Genomic DNA, 15,643 nt, shown 5'->3' on the forward strand with positions numbered 1-15,643 from the left:
AAAAGCTAGAATTCTATGCACTACCACACAGGGGCCTGGCACCCTCCAGCTTCCAGCAGAGCCAGGAACAGGAGGGTTTCTTTTTCCCGCAGAGCACGGTGGTGTTGATTCCATACGGTTTTTGTCGAGACAAGAGGGATAAAATGAATTTGGAACAGAAAGGAGTAGAGATTCTTTTCCCATTGTATTTTGCTTCAGGTATTTTCCCCACAATAAGGTGAGAACCATGGTGTAGAGAAAAGAGACCTCAAAAACAGGGAGACTGAGCACAAGAGGGAAAAAATAAAAAGACGGCAATTTGCTCCCAGGGACTGGAGAAAATTAAAAAAAAAAAAAAGTAAAGTTGGAATCCATCAGTGTTTTCTATTAGTCATCTTCTCCTTCATCCTCCTCTCCTTCTTCCCCTTCATCATCATCTTCATCTTCCTCCCCTTCATCCTCGTCGCCTTCCTCATCAATGTCTTCTAAGCCTTCTTCATCATCATCATCATCATCATCATCATCATCATCATCTTCTTCTCCTTCCCCTTCTTCATCATCCATATCAGGAACCAAGTAGTACTGTAATGGATTTGGCCAGATATCATCCTTGATGACCTCTCCTAACTCATCCGCACCTGCGTAAGAATGGTCAGTAAACCAGGTGAAGAAGCTCTCTGGCTCCTCATGCTGCCTCTTCCTGCTGGCTTTGTTCTGCGTTTGACTTGAACGTTTTGTCAAATCCTTTCCAGATTTCCATTTGTCGGTGGACTTTGAAGATGGATCACCACTCTCATTCAGATGAAAGGATTTTCATCAAAATAAAAATCTATTCTGTAACCTGATTTAATATCTTCATATTCTGTCACTTCCACTCTGGTCAGAAATGCAGCGCCTCTTCATCCTCCTCCCCAAGCAGCGCAGACACTTGCAGATGATTGACAAATGTTGTTACCCCAAAATTTGTGATTTTGGCGATCAGTTCTGACCTCTTCTGAAAAAATGTCAACCTGTATTTTGTCAGCATAAAGATTGTGTAGAAGAATCTTTATCACCCTGTTAATACCAACTAATTACCATCAGTAAATTAAGTGGAGACAGTATTACATTTTTATTTATATGTCTTTGTGTGTTTTTTTATTAAACTTTTATTTAATGAATATAAATTTCCAAAGTATAGCTTATGGGTTACAATGGCTTCCCCCCTCCCATAACTTCCCTCCCGCCCGCAACCCTCCCCTTTCCCGCTCCCTTTCCCCTTCCATTCATGTAAAGATTCATTTTCAATTCTCTTTGTATACAGAAGATCAGTTTAGTATATATTAGGTAAAGATTTCAACATTTTGCCCATATAGCAACATAAAGTGATAAAACTACCATTGGATTACTAATTATAGCATTAAATAACAATGTACAGCACATTAAAGACAGAGATCCTACATAATTTTTTTTTTCAAATTAATTAATTTTCTATGCCATTTCCATTTTAACACCAGGTTGTTATTTTTTTTTCATTTCCAATTCTCTTTATATACAGAAGATCACTTCAGTATATAATTAGTAAAGACCTCATCAGTTTGTGCCCACACAGAAATGCAAAGTATAAAAATACTGTTTCAGTACTAGTTATAGCATCACTTCGCTTTAGACGACACATTAGGGACAGATCCCACATGGGGTGTAAGTACACAGTGACTCCTGTTGCTGATTTAACAATTTGACACTCCTGTTCATGGTGTCAGTAATAACCTTGGCTCTAGTCATGAGTTGCCAGGGCTATGGAAGCCTTTAGAGTTCGCTGACTTTGATCTTATTCCAATAGGGTCATAGTCAAAGTGGAAGTTCTCTCCTCCCTTTGGTGAAGGGTACCTCCTTCTTTGATGGCCCTGTCCTTTCCACTGGGATCTCACTCACAGAGATCATTCATTTAGGTCTTTTTTTTTTTTTCCATGATATCTTGGCTTTCCATGCCTGCTATACTCTCATGGGCTCTTCAGCCAGATCTGAATGCCTTGAGGGCTGATTCTGAGGCCAGAGTGTTGTTTAGGACATCTGCCATCCTATGAGTCTGCTGTGTATCCCACTTCCCATGTTGGATCTTTCTCTCCCTTTTTGATTCTATCAGTTAGTATTAGCAGATACTTGTCTTGTTTGTGTGATCTCTTTGACTCTTAGACCTATCAGAGCTATCAATTGTGAGCTGAAATTGATCACTTGGACTAGTGCAATGGCATTGGTACATGCCACCTTGATGGGATTGTGTTGGAATCCCCTGGCACATTTCTAACTCCACCATTTGCGGCCAGTCCGATTGAGCATGTTCCAAATTGTTCATCTCCTCCCTCTCTTTTTCCACTCTTAGATTTAACAGGGATCACTTTTCAGTTAAAATTTAAACACCTAAGAATAATTGTGTGTTAATTACTGAGTTCAACCAATAGTACTAGAACAACAACAACAACAACAAATACTAAAAAGGATAAAGTATTACATTGTACATCTAAAGTCAGGACAGGAGCTGATCAGTTCATTGTTGCTTATAGTGTCCATTTCACTTAACAGGTTTCCCCTTTGGCGCTCAGTTGTCATCGATCAGGGAAAACAAATGATATTTTTCTCTTTGGGACTGGCTTAATTCACTCAGCATGATGTTTTCCAGATTGCTCCATCTTGTTGCAAATGACTGGGTTTCGTTGTTTCTTACTGCTGTATAGTATTCTATGGAGTACATGTCCCATAATTTCTTTATCCAGTCTACTGTTGATGGGCATTTGGGTTGGTTCCAGGTCTTAGCTATTGTGAATTGAGCTGCAATAAACATTAATGTGCAGATGGCTTTTTTATTTGCCAAATTAATTTCCTTTGGGTAAATTCCAAGGAGTGGGATGGTTGGGTTGTATGGTAGGGTTATGTTCAGGTTTCTGAGGAATCTCCAGACAGACTTCCATAGTGGCTTAACTAGTTTGCATTCCCACCAACAGTGGGTTAGTGTCCCTTTTTCCCCACATCCTCTCCAGCATCTGTTGTTGGTAGATTTCTGAATGTGAGCCATTCTCACCGGGGTGAGATGGAACCTCATTGTGGTTTTGATTTGCATTTCTCTGATTGCTAGTGATCTTGAACATTTTTTCATGTGTCTGTTGGCCATTTGGATTTCCTCTTTCGAAAAATGTCTATTGAGGTCCTTGGCCCATCTCTTAAGTGGGTTGTTTGTTTTGTTGTTGTGGATTTTCTTGATTTCTTTGTAGATTCTGGTTATCAATCCTTTATCTGTAGTATAGTTTGCAAATATTTTTTCCCATTCTGTTGGTTGCCTCTTCACTTTCCTGACTGTTTCTTTTGAAGTACAGAAACTTCTCAATTTGATGCAATCCCAAATGTTAATTTTGGTTTTGACTGCCTGTGCTGTTGGAGTATTTTCCAGGAAGTCTTTGCCTGTGCCTATATCTTGCAGGGTTTCTCCAATGCTCTCTAATAATTTGATGGTTTCGGGTCGTAGATTTAAGTCTTTAATCCATGTTGAGTGAATTTTTGTGTAAGGTGATAGGTATGGGTCTTGCTTCAAGCTTCTGCGCGTGGAAATCCAATTTTCCCAGCACCATTTATTGAATAGACTGTCCTTATTCCAGGGATTAGATTTGGATCTTTGGTCAAATATAAGTTGGCTGTAGATGTTTGGATTGATTTCTGGTGTTTCTATTCTGTTCCATTGGTCTATCCATCTGTTTCTGTACCAGTACCATGCTGTTTTGATAACAACTGCCCTGTAGTATGTCCTAAAATCAGGTATTGTGATGCCTCCAGCTTTGTTTTTATTGTACAGGATTGCTTTGGCTATTCGAGGTCTTCTATGTCTCCATATGAATTTCAGCATCATTTTTTCCAGATCTGAGAAGAAGGTCTTCGGGATCTTGATGGGTATTGCATTGAATGTATAAATTGCTTTTGGGAGAATAGACATTTTGATGATATTGATTCTTCCAATCCATGAGCATGGAAGATTTCTCCATTTTTTGGTATCCTCTTCTATTTCTTTCTGTAAGGTTTTGTAGTTTTCATCGTAGAGATCTTTAACGTCTTTGGTTAAGTTTATTCCAAGGTATTTGATTGTTTTTGTAGCTATTGTGAATGGGATTGATTTTAGAAGTTCTTCCTCAGCCGTGGCATTGCCTGTGTATACAAAGGCTGTTGATTTTTGTGCATTGATTTTATATCCTGCTACTTTGCCAAACTCTTCGATGAGTTCCAGCAGTCTCTTAGTAGAGTTCTTTGGGTCCCCTAAATAAAGAATCATATCATCTGCAAAGAGGGATAGTTTGAGTTCGTCCTTCCCGATTTGTATCCCTTTAATTTCTTTTTCTTGCCTAATAGCTCTGGCCAAAACTTCCAGAACTATATTGAATAGCAGTGGTGAGAGAGGGCATCCCTGTCTGGTACCAGATTTCAGTGGAAATGCTTCCAACTTTTCCCCATTCAATAGGATGTTGGCCGTGGGTTTTTCATATATTGCTTTGATTGTATTAAGGAATGTTCCTTCCATACCCAGTTTGCTTAGAGTTTTCATCATGAAAGGGTGTTGTATTTTATCAAATGCTTTCTCTGCGTCTATTGAGAGAATCATATGGTTTTTCTTCTGCAGTCTGTTAATGTAGTTTTTTACGTTGATTGTTTTTGCGAATGTTGAACCATCCCTGCATACCGGGGATGAATCCCACTTGGTCTGGGTGGATGATCTTTCTGATGTGTTGTTGCATTCTATTGGCCAGAATTTTATTGAGTATTTTTGCATCTATGTTCATCAGGGATATTGGTCTGTAATTCTCTTTCAATGTTGCGTCTCTTTCTGGCTTAGGAATTAAGGTGATGCTGGCTTCATAGAAAGAATTTGGGAGGATTCCCTCTTTTTCGATTGCTCTGAATAGTTTGAGAAGAATTGGAGTTAGTTCTTCTCTAAATGTCTGGTAGAACTCAGCAGTGAATCCATCTGGCCCTGGGCTTTTCTTTGTTGGGAGGGCCTTTATTACTGTTTCAATTTCTGTGTCAGTTATGGGTCTGTTTAGGTTTTCTATGTCTTCCTGGCTCAATTTAGGGAGGTTGTATGTGTCCAAGAATCTGTCCATTTCTGATAGATTTCCCTGTTTGCTGGCATACAAGTCCTTGTAGTAATTTCTGATGATTCTTTTTATTTCTGTGGCGTCTGTTGTTACGTTTCCCCTTTCATCTCTGATCCTATTGATTTGGGTCTTTTCTCTTCTTTTTTTAGTTAGTTGGGCCAATGGGGTGTCAATTTTGTTTATTTTTTCAAAAAACCAGCTCCTCGTTTGGCTGATTTTTTGTAATGTTTTTTTTGGATTCAATCCTGTTGATTTCTTCTCTGATTTTAATTATTTCTCTTCTCCTACTGGGTTTGGGTTTGGTTTGCTGCAGATTTTCTAGATCCTTGAGATGACTTGAAAGCTCATCTATTTGGTGCCTTTCCAATTTCTTGATGTAGGCACCTATTGATATAAACTTTCCTCTTAACACTGCTTTTGTTGTATCCCATAGGTTTTGGTATGTTGTGCTGTTATCCTCATTTACTTCCAGAAAATTTTTGATTTCTCTTTTAATTTCTTCTATGACCCATTGTTCATTCAGGAGCATGTTGTTCAATCTCCATGTGTTTGCACGTGCTCTAGGGATTCCTGAGTTGCTAATTTCCAATTTCATTCCTTTGTGGTCTGAGAAGCTGCATGGTATGATTCTAATTCTTTTGAATTTGCTGAGACTTGCTTTATGGCCTAGTATGTGGTCAATCCTAGAGAGGGTTCCATGTACTGCTGAGAAGAATGTAAAGTCCTTAGATGTAGGATGAAATGTTCTGTAGATATCTGTTAGATCCATTTGGGCTATAGTGTCATTTAAATCTACTGTCTCCTTGTTGATCTTCTGTCCTGTTGATCTGTCTATCTCTGAGAGTGGAGTATTGAAGTCCCCCAGTACTATTGTATTGGGGTCTAAGTCTCCCTTTAAGTCCCTTAACAAGTCTTTTAAATAAGCTGGTGCCCTGTAATTAGGTGCATATACATTGATAATCGTTATATCTTCCTGTTGAATGGATCCCTTAATCATTATATAGTGCCCCTCTTTGTCTCTCCTAACAGTTTTTGTGGTAAAGTTTATGTTGTCCGATATTAAGATGGCTAGGCCCGCTCTCTTTTCATTTCTGTTGGCGTGGTATATCTTTTTCCAGCCTTTCACTCTCAGCCTGTATGGATCATTGTTGGATAGATGGGTTTCTTGTAAGCAGCAAAAGGATGGGTTTTGTTCCTTAACCCAATCAGCCAATCGGTGTCTTTTAACTGGACAGTTCAAGCCATTAACATTCAATGTGACTATTGAGAAGGAGTAACTTTGCCCTGCCATTAGCCAAAGATACTTTCTAATATATGGTTTGAGATTCCTGTGATCTTTTGGTGTAAGGTTTCCTACCTTTACCTTCTTTCATATTGGTGACCGTGTTTCTGTGTTTCTGTATGTAACACATCTTTAAGCATCTTTTGCAGGGCTGGACGAGTGGCGACAAATTCTTTCAATGTCTGTTTGCTGTGAAAGGTCTTTATTTCACCTTCATTCATAAATGAGAGCTTTGCAGGATATAATATTCTGGGCTGGCAGTTTTTCTCTCTTAGCACCTGGGCTATGTCTCGCCATTCTCTCCTAGCTTGTAGGGTTTCTGAAGAGAAGTCAGCTGTGAGTCTAATTGGAGATCCTCTGAGAGTAATCTGGCGTTTCTCTCTTGCACATTTTAGGATCTTTTCTTTGTGTTTCACTGTGGTGAGTTTGATTATGACGTGTCGTGGTGAGGATCTCTTTTGGTCATGTTTATTAGGGGTTCTATGAGCTTCCTGTATTAGGATGTCTCTGTCTTTCTCCAAACCTGGGAAATTTTCTGCTAGTATCTCGCTAAAAAGGCCTTCTAATCCTTTCTCTCTCTCCATGCCTTCAGGTACTCCTAGAACCCGAATGTTGGGTTTTTTAAGAGTATCCTGTAGATTCCTGACAGTATTTTATAGATTTCTGATTTCTTCTTCTTTTCTTTGGTTTGCCTGTTTCCTTTCCTGTTCTCTGTCTTCTAAGTCTGATATTCTCTCTTCTGCTTCGCCCATTCTGTTTTTAAGACTCTCTAATGTGTTTGTCATTTGATCTATTGAATTCTTCATTTCATTATGATTTCTCATCACTATCACCATTTCTTGTTCCACTAGTTGTTTCATTTCATTTTGATTCCTCCTTAATATTTCATTTTCATGAGAGAGATTTTCTATCTTGTCCATGAAGGATTTCTGTAGTTCAAGAATTTGTTTTTGAGAACTTCTTAATGTTCTTATCAATTTTTTGAGATCTGCTTCTTGTATTTCTTCAATCTCCTCATCTTCATAATCTTGAATTGGGGTGTCTTTTTCATTTGGGAGTGTCATAGTGTCTTCCTTGTTCTTGTTAGCTTGGTTTTTGCGTTTGTTGTTTGGCATGTTGGAGATATTTGGTTTCTTCACTGTGGTGTTTTTTCTTGTTACACTATGGCTCTATATTAAGTGGACTGTCTGCTTTCAGTGGTGCCTTAGAGGCTTGAGATGAGTGTGGACTGAGAGCTGTGTTTGGTTCCTCAGGGCTGAGGGTGTGTCAAAGATGACATTCCCAGGTTAGGTGTGGTAAATCTCTCTCTTTTTTGATTCAAAAGGGAAGTAATTCTGCACAGCTGAACGTAATTGGAGGTAGTTAGCAGGCGAATGATATACCCACAGGAGCCAGAGATCGGAAGCTCTTTCCCAAGGACCACACAGGGAATCTCTGCTGCCCTCAGTGTGGGCTCCAATTCTCCTGCAATCTCCCACTGGGTTGCCAAGTTAGATGCTAATCTCCTGTTATTTCACCCCTCCCCACAGAGTCAGGTTTTTCTGCTAGGCTCAGGGCTGGTGCAGACCTGAGGTCGCCCTGCTTATGACGTATGTCCAAAATGGTGCCTGCTCTTTGTTTTGCTCGCCTTTGAGAGGTGAGTGGAGAGAGAGAAACTTGTGTCCGTATCGGTCGCTTTTTTTTATTTTTTTCCTCTCTCTCTTCTAGTTAGCCTGGTGAACTTTTCCCCACAAAGTTTCAAGCCTCGTTCCCTCTAGCCTCCTCTTTCCGCGTGCCCGCTGGTGTCTCGGGCTATTGTGGTTCGGCTCACCTCGCGTTCCAGCGCTGGTGCGTTGAGTCTGCTGCTGGTGTCCCGAACTTAGGCTTCCACGCTCTCCACGCAGGTCCACTGTGAATCACTAGTTCCGGAAGAGTTTCCTCTGCTGTTTCATCCCCTACTCTTCCTTGACCCTGCAGTATCTCCACTTATATTAACCTGTCTCTCTCTCCGGACTAATAGTGTGCTCCCTGCCTATTCCGCCATCTTTCTTTGTGTGTTTTTAAATTGCTGGTATTTTTGCTATTTGAAAAAAATAGAAAATATTCAGGTAAAAGGTGCTAATTTATTTTGCTATGTGCAATTTATTGATAAACACAGGGAAGATTTCCTCTTGACTCTCTCCTTACCTCCCCTCCAGACACACGCACACACACACACACACACACGAATATATTGCTACAGAATTATTTGTTATAGAGAAGACAGAAAATGCATCAAAGAATGAATGATTTTAACCAAAGAAGATTTTTGAGGAAAGGTGGAAATTTCACGAAAACAAACTAAAAGTATTTGAGGCTAAGAAAATAGAGGAAGTTTAAGCAAATATCTTTTTTAAAAGCTTTTGTAATAATACACCAGGTAAAGTTTTTTTTTTTTTTAAGTCTTTTTGTATATATGTGCTCCGGGAGGAAAACTACATTTCGGTTAACATAATAGTTGGCAGCAAAGCGGTTGAAGATGTGGGGAGAAATAAGATAATTAAAAGCTGAAAATCACCGAGAAAGCAGAAGGTGGTAATATCCTTGAATTATGACATACAAAGTTCTACTAGCCAAAGCAAAGACCACAGAAGCAGGATTACCGGTAGACCAGTTGTTGGGCAGATTGAGGCGCTCTTGGCTGAAGATGGCCTTTCCATCTCTTTGAAGAGGGTGGATGAGATATGTTTCATCTATCTTTAACGCTGCCGTGCTTCTCTTGCTGAGCCTAATTTCTGCACAAGCAGAGGCAGTACATTCCCTGCTTTCACAGTTCTAACTTTTGGTGTCAATTGTGGGCCCAGCCGCTAATTCTGCAGCATAACTCTTGTACAGGAGTGCTTAGGACAGATTCTTGTCCTTCGTTATCCATTGCCAGATATACTCTTCATGTAAACAGGCCTGGACTTGACCACAAATCATCAGTCTATTTTTTGCTTTTTTTTCTTGTTAAGTTCCTATGTCGGGTCCTTGGTTCCTTTCTTCCATTTGTGCCTGCAGAGGGCTTTAAAAAGGAGACAAATTCTAGATCCCTTTTCTTTCAGAGGCTCCACATCAGTTTTGCTTCAAGGCAGGGAAATGGAAGTCATTCTTAAGTATTTCAAACAAGAAGTGGTTTAGTTTAGATTTCAAAACCATAAGAAGGCAAAGAAAGATAAGGTTAGGGAGGCCAGCCTTCCACTTATAAAATCAAGAAGTGCTTGAACCCAGGAAACCATTGTCCTTGATTTCACTGCCCACTGAACTAAACCAGGTGGTGCTTTGGAACACATCAGGAAGCTACTAGGGAAATCTTGACACTGAGGGCCTGCGGATTGCTAGCTACAGCAATAAGAAACATAATTGTGTTACTTCTTTCATGCCTTCCAAATTTGCACTATTTCTTCTCTTTGGCAAAATATAATTTAGGATTATAGTGGTAAGAATTTTAAAAAAATGTAATTCCCAGTCTCCCAACCCCTATGATAAAAGGAGACTAAAATGGGAGAAAGTGGAGGGAGTTAATAACACAATTCCACATAATACAGGAGAAGATTCTGGATATATATTCTCTGCAGAAGCAAATATTAATTCAAACAAGAATGTAGTAGAGGTCTGTCCGAGTAAGTTAAAGGATGAGGTTGATTTCCTCTTGTTCCAATTATCACAAGTTCCTTAGCAATAGCACCAAGGGCATAGCAAATTAGTACAGGAGACATCTGTAAGATCATCAAGTTGAAAAGGATGCTTCTCTTACTCCCATCAAGAGTAAAAATCAAAATTGGGATAAAGAAAGCACTGTTTTCAAACCATCTTGAAACATTGTATTAAGTATAGTTATGCTTCTTTACCTTTGAAGGTAGCTGTGTAGAGTATAGTTAGTAAAGACAACTTCAAAGAAACTTGAAGATTAAAAACAATTGTAGACAAGACTGCTTTAAGATTTTTAACAGCGATTTTGCAAACTACATAAGTATAAGCAGTAGAAATTTATAAAGTTTGAGCAAGAAGCAAACACTAAAATCACAATATCTTCACTGTAGGGTATTATATTGCATAGATCATAAGGAACCGTTACAGCTGAATTTAGTAGTGAGATTTTTGAAAAGCTGGGGCTACCATAGTAATATCAGAGTGAGCTTTATGAAGCCATGATCAACTCCTTCACTTTTAGGAAATGTCAAGATTTTTTTTTTTATTTCTGGATTTAAATTTGAATGTCTCAGATTTTTTGCCACTTACTTCTACCACAAAAATATTGGCAAGCATATCAAATAATGGTCCTTGCAGGAGCCTCATTTTATCCCTGTTTAGAGAAAAGTATAGATTCTAGGGAGAAGACGGTGGCCATAACAGGGCTGTTAGTTGCTCAAATTGAGATTCATGGAGAAATATAGCAGACTTAAAACTTATCCTTTAGTTTTAAGAGAAACTGAAATTAAAAGGATGTAGTTGGTATTGTTTGAGCTTCTGTCAGTAAAATACAACGTTTAAGAACTCTGAAATATAATACATACAGAATTTAAAACATGGTAAAAGAGGAGTAGACATTGTGGCTCAGCAGGTTAAGTTGGTGCTTGGGATTCCTGTATCCCATATTTGAGTCCAGATTTCTGCTAATACTCTCTGAGAGGCAGCAGTTGATGGCTCAGATAATTGGGCCCCTGCCACCCACATATAGACCAGAATGGAATTCCTAGTTCTTTGCTTGGGCCTGTCCCGGCCCCGGCTGTTACAGGCATTTGGGGAGTCAACCAGCATATGAAAAATACCCCCCGCTTTTCTTTATTTCTCTTTTTTTCCTTCTAAGTAGATGAAAATAAACAAGTAAACCTTTAAGAAAACCATAGGGGTTGGCCTACATTGTGGCATAAAGAGTTAAGCCACTATTTATGACTCTGGCATCCCATATCGGAACCAAGTTCCAGTCCTGGCTGCTCTGCTTCCAATCCACCTCCCTGTTAATGTGACTTGGAGGACAGTGAAAGATGGCTCAATTGCTGGGATTTCTCCTAACCAAGATGGGAGTTCACTGTTCTTGGCTTTGGCCTAGCCCAGCCCTGGCTGTTGTTGCCATTTGGGGAATGAACAAGTGGATGGAAGATCTCTCTCTCTCTCTCTCTCTCTCTTTCTCTCTCTCTCTCAGATGCATGCCCTGCCTTTCAAATAAGTGAAACAAATCATTACAAAAACAGGAATTGTGAAAGAGGCTTTGAGTTTCTCAATTCATTTGTTCTCACAGCTGTGTAAATTTTCTAGCTTTCTTTTTTCTTCTTTAAGAAGCAAGAAAATCTGTTTTTCTAATTTCTAAAATTATAAGGTAAAAGTACCATTCTCAAAAACTAGAATTCCTCTATTAATTTTGTTAAAATATTCTTCCCAAGATTTAACAAATTGGATTGAGACAGATTTAATCTCGTGTATGGGTATGTCCATTACTCACTCTGTTTTTTTTTTTAAACTTTTATTTAATAAATATAAATTTTGAAAGTACAACTTTTGGATTATAGTGGTTTTTTAAAATATCTAGCAGCATTGGTTAATGCTGTTATTTAATTGTTCTAGTGAAACTTTAATTTTTCTTTACAATGAATAAAAGAAAAGGAAACATGCATTATTTTATCTCTCAGGTATAATCATATCAATAAAAAAGATGAGTGACTTGGGGGCCGGCACTGTGGCGTAGTGTGTAAAACTACCACCTGCAGTGCCACCATCCCAAATGAGCACAAGTTCGAGTCCTAGCTGCTCCACTTCTGATCCAGCTCTCTGCTAGGGCCTGGAAAAGCAGTAGAAGATGGCCCAAGTCCTTGGCCCCTGCACCCATGTGAAAGACCCAGAAGAAGCTCCTGGCTCCTGGCTTTGGATTGGCCTAGCTACAGCCATTGCAGCCAATTGGGGAGTGAACCAGTAGGTGGAAGACCTCTCTCTCTGTCTTTCTCTGCTTCTCCTTCTCTCTCTGTGTAACTCTGACTTTCAAAAAGATAAATAAATATTTTAAAAAGAAGTAAATGACTTGAACCAAAATAATGTTTTTAGTTTTATCTAGTGGCAATACATACATCTTTTTGAATTTATTTGTTTGAGAGGCAGGGAACGAGATGGAGGAAAGATAGAGAAAAAGACCTAGTTCTCATCTGTTGGTTCATTCCCCAAATGCCTGCAACAGCCAGGGCTGGGCCAGGCAAAAGCCAAGGACTAGGAGCTTAATCAAATTATCTCAGAATGGTGGCAGGAACCTCATTTCTTGGGTCATTGCTGCTATTTTCCAGGGTCTACAATAGCAGAAATACAGAATTAGGAGTTGAGAAGCAAACTCAGGTACTGAATTGTACTTTGTGAGCATCTTAATTTGTAGGCTAAACGCCTGCTTCCCAGGACACAGTTTTTAAAAACTTTATTTAAAGTATACCAATGTTGAGTATGTCATATATACAGATTTAGGAACACAGTGATAACTCCACATACTACCCTCCCACACTGCCCCCCACGCACACTCCCACCCTTTTTACCCCTCCTGTTTCTATTCCCACTCTTAATTTTTACAAAGATATGCATTTCAGTTTACCTTATACTCATAAGATTAACCCTAGACTAAGTAAACAGTTCAACAAATTGTATGAAGAAGAAAACACTGTTCCTCAACAGTAGAGATAAGGGCTGTACCAATCTTTGAATCTCAAAATGTCAATTTTACTCCAATATATTACATTTTAGTACCACAGATCAGGGAAAACATGCTATTTTGTCTTTTGAGGACTGGCTTATTTAACTATGTATAATGATTTCCAATTCCATCCATTTTGTTGCACACAACAGTATTTCATGTTTTTAAATCGCTGAGTAGTATCAATGGTGTACATTTACAATTTCTTTATCCAGTCTTCAGTTGATGAACATCTACGTTATTTTCATATCTTAGCTATCGTGAATTGAGCTGCAGTAAACATGGGAGTACAGATAACCTTTCTAATACTGATTTCATTTCCTTGAGTAAATTCCCAAGAGTGGGATGGCTGGGTCATATGGTAGGTCTATATACAGATTTGAGAGGTATCTCCATAATCTCTTTCACAATGGCTGTACCAATTTACATTCCCACAAACAGTGGATTAGGGTACCTTTTCTGTTGTTTGTTGATTTCTGTATGAAAGCAATTCTGTCTGGGGTGACATGAAACCTCATTGTGGTTTTGATTTGCATTTCCTTGATGGTTAATGATCCTGAACTTTTTTTTCATGTGTCTGTAGTCATTTGAATTTCCTCTTGAAAAATGCCTGTTTAAGTCCTTTGCCCATCTCTCTCTCTCTCTCTTTTTTAAATTTGACAAATAGAGTTAGACAATGAGAGAGAGAGACAGAGAGAAAGGTCTTCCTTCCATTGGTTCACCCCTCAAATGGCTGCTACGGCCGGAGCTACGCTGATCCGAAGCCAGGAGCCAGTTGCTTCCTGCTGGTCTCCCATGTGAGTGCAGGGCCCAAGCACTTGGGCTGTCCTCCACTGCCTTCCCGGGACACAGCAGAGAGCTGGCCTGGAAGAGGAGCAACCGGGACTAGAACCTGGCGCCCATATGGGATGCCAGCACCACAGATGGAGGATTAACCAAGTGAGCTATGGCGCCGGCCCACCCATCTCTTAACTGCTTTGTTTATTTTATTTTTGTTGAGTTTCTTGAGGTCTTTATAGAGCCTGGATATTAATCCTTTATTAGGTACATAATTTGCAAATATTTTCTCCCATTCTGTCAGTTGCCTCTTCACTTTGTTGAGCATTTCTTTTATAATGTGGAAGCTTCTCAATTTGATGGAATCACATTTGTCATGGGCTTTAATTGTCTGTGCTTCTAGGATCTTTTCCAAAAAGTCTTTGTCTATGCCAATGTCTTGCAGAGTTTCCCCAGTGTTCTCTAGTAATTTGATGGCATTTGGTTGTAGATTTAGGTACTTGATCCATTTTGGGTGGATTTTTTTTAAATGTAAGGCAGGGGTCTTGCTTCATATATTTGCAGGTAGAAATCCAGTTTTCCCAGTACTATTTGTTGAAGAGGCTGTCCTAGCTCCAGGGATTGGTTTTAGCTCTTTTGTCAAGGATAAGTTGGTTGTATGTTTGTGGATTGATTTCTGGAGTTTCTATTCTCTTCATTTGGTCTATACATCTATTTTTTTTCTTTTTGCCACTACCAGGCAGTTTTGATTATAACTACTTGGTAGCATGTCTTGAAATCTGCTATTGTGATACCTCAGGCTATGTTTTTGTTGTATAGGATTGCTTTAGCTATTCATGGTCTTTTGTGTTTCTATATGAATTTTAGCATTTTTTTTCTCAATCTGAGAAGATTTTCATGGGAATTTTGGTTGGGATCGCACTGAATCTGTAAGTTGCTTTTGGTAGTATGGACATTGTGATGACATTAATTCTTCCAATCCACAAACATGGAAGGATCTGTGCAATCCTCAGTGTGATCACGGATTGTGTTGCAATGACCCACCCCAGGCAATCCGGGAGCTCTGAGCGGCAAGTGAAGCAGCTCACTTTGCCCAGAGACCCAGATATACCCTGTGCCCTCTTGTGCAGTCACAGGATTCCCACAGTCTCAGCACACAAGGCTTCCACAAGTTATAGGGTGCAGAAGATCCACTCCATTCCGCTAGTCTGTCCGGTCCACATTCAGGCAGAGATGTTGCCAGAGCCAGCTGCCTGTTGGGTACTCTGCCTAGGCAGTCTGAGCCCTGGGGCCAGTGATATGTTGAGAGGCTGAGGGCATCATAGTCCTGCGTGAGTGCCCAGTCCCCTATCAATCTTCCGAGCCAGTCTCAAAGTCAGTAGGGAAGAAGGATTTTTCCATCTGGTAAAATCTTTGGATCACATGCCTGCATAAGAGACGCCAGCAAATGTTGCCTTCTCTTGCCATTTGCCAGGTGCACGCACCTGAGCTGTTGCTGCCAGACCTGCTGAGAAGGTCATGTCTTGTCTCAGTCAGTTGCTGTGCACCTGTAGAATAGCTTCCAGAGCAGCCTCTTATGCCCAAAATGGCACCTGCCCTCTGTCACCAAGTTGCTGGCTGCTGTTGGGGGTATGAGGTGAGAGAAACATGGCCCCTTTTTTTTGCCAAGTCAGCAAGTACCTTTTCTCCCTAAGTCTCAAGGCTGGACTCATGCCACACTCTCCCCAAGACTGTAGCACCAGTGGCACAGATTGCTGCAGTCTGAGCTCACCTCAGTCTCCAAAGCTGGGGATTTCTCAGGCTCTTAGCTGCTTGGGGTCAGTTGTG

The 15,643-nt window shown here is 39.9% G+C and overlaps 1 long non-coding RNA gene and 1 pseudogene across 1 annotated transcript in view; one reads left to right on the forward strand and one right to left on the reverse strand.

Moving 5' to 3' along the window:
* LOC133774558 (uncharacterized) overlaps positions 1-15,643 on the forward strand; it is a 163,414-nt gene that overhangs the window by 64,444 nt on the left and 83,327 nt on the right. The window lies entirely within an intron of this gene.
* Positions 324-15,336, reverse strand: LOC133774696 (protein SET-like; annotated as a pseudogene).

Source organism: Lepus europaeus, chromosome 15, assembly GCF_033115175.1.
Source record: "Lepus europaeus isolate LE1 chromosome 15, mLepTim1.pri, whole genome shotgun sequence".
Classification (NCBI taxonomy): domain Eukaryota; kingdom Metazoa; phylum Chordata; class Mammalia; order Lagomorpha; family Leporidae; genus Lepus; species Lepus europaeus.